The following is a 1,877-nucleotide window of genomic DNA, read 5'->3' as shown; positions in this document are numbered from 1 at the left end:
ACATCTGGCAGTTGTTGGCCATCAGGGAATGTGACAGGTATTTTGCCAAACGAAAACCCACCAACAGGAATAACACTTGCTCCTGCACAGAATTTCAGCATGTCTGACAGGTGATACTCCTCATTTCCTTCTGAAAAATCAATATTGGTGTTAATTGTTGACTACATTGAAAAAAATGTCAAGTTAACATATTGGCTGTAATCGAGATGCTGCTGTGATGAACAACAAATATCTTATGTGGAAAGGTTAACGAGTATCTTCTTGTGATATATAATAGGAAAGTGAAAATTATATTGTACTACATGCAATCTGCTCATATTCTCCAATATACCAATAGTGTTATACAGATTTCGGTTTGGTATGTAACGAGGTCTAATGGTTTTTTTATTTGATTTACCTTCGAGGGCTGTAACAAATCTTGTGAAGTGACTAAATGCCATGAGCTCCTGATGCCTACGGGATGTGCCCACTGGGCTGTAATCACTCTTTCAGCGGTCAGAGGTGCATGGGTGAAGAGCCTCGCGAAATCGTTATCAGCAAGAAGCTGAAAAATATATGAAGTGTATAAATGAAAAACCTTACGTGTAGGCACATGCTGTGTGTTATAGCTCTTTCACACCTTTCACTCTTTCACTCGTTCTTTCACTTTTTTCGTTGTGAATTTGTGCTCAATCGGTGTTTTAACGCTTTTACCGCGTTACATGCAAAATGTAAGCGTGGTGATTCGTCTAGCACAGCAGCAGCAGCAAGATGGTCAATCAAGGCCTGAATGTTATTTGGAAATTTGACATGCTTTATGCCGCCTGAGTACCCGGCCATGCTCTTGTTGTTGAGCACCCTGAATGCCACCGCAGCCAAATGCTGGTAGTGCCTTGCCCCGACCGACTCAGGTACTCCAGTGTAAAATCCAAAGTAATAACGCCAATTTTTGACGAATATCCACCTGACAGTGGTGATGAGGGCGCGGACCTCAGCGCTGTAGGCGGCAAAAATCTGTGAGCACATCGGCGTCATGCCCTGGAGGAACCGCGCTGATGAGCTGGCAGACGAGATTCAAGCTTGTCCACCCACGCCCAAGTCTTGTGGCCGCAAGACTGCACTCAATCGGTGCCGTGTCCGGGAACGACGCTCGAAGGTCTTGAACCGTCACAATCACTGTTGCCGATGCAGTCATACGCTACCACTTGCCGTAGGCAGCTACTGCTGAGGCAGAATTCACCGAAAAGGCACTTTGTATTACGAGTTTGCCCTTGTCGGGGTTTCCAGCCATACGTATTATCTTAAGTGCATTAAGGAGAATCCCCTGCGCCGTCTCCCCAAGCTGCCCCTCAGTGACTTTCTCTTCATGGTCCAGGTCCAGGAGCAAACGAACAACCTCTGCGGTCAAGACGCTCTTGACGGGAGTCACAAGTGCCGCCGCGCGTGTAAACGTGGCTAAGACGATATCACCCTTTGAAGCCTCGTCTAGCCAGGTGCCTGGCAGGCACCTCGTCTAGCCAGGTGCCTGGCAGGCCCGGCATGTTGTCCTTGGTCAAGTAGTCTCTTTGGGCTAACCCGAACGTACCTAATCTATTCGCCTTAGGTTGAATGGGAGTGGAGAGCTTCTCGATCTCCTTCAACAACTGAGCCTGCTCATCCGTTAGCTGACTCATACTTTACAATAAGGTCTCAAAAATCGAAGAAGATTGTTTTTAAAAGAGTAGTAGTATTTGTGGCTTAACCGGGGTTGGTGTGTGTCGTTAGCCCTAATGGCGCGAGTTATTGTGCTGATCGGGTATCGAAGTAGATAGTCGAGATCGATCAGGATACACTAGACTAATAGTGTCATTTCTATGCTACGAATCTAACGACCTAAATCGACGAGCTAAATACCTGAT

This window comes from Priapulus caudatus, unplaced genomic scaffold, assembly GCF_000485595.1.
Source record: "Priapulus caudatus unplaced genomic scaffold, Priapulus_caudatus-5.0.1 Scaffold116, whole genome shotgun sequence".
Lineage (NCBI taxonomy): Eukaryota > Metazoa > Priapulida > Priapulimorpha > Priapulimorphida > Priapulidae > Priapulus > Priapulus caudatus.
Note: the sequence above shows the minus strand (reverse complement) of the source record.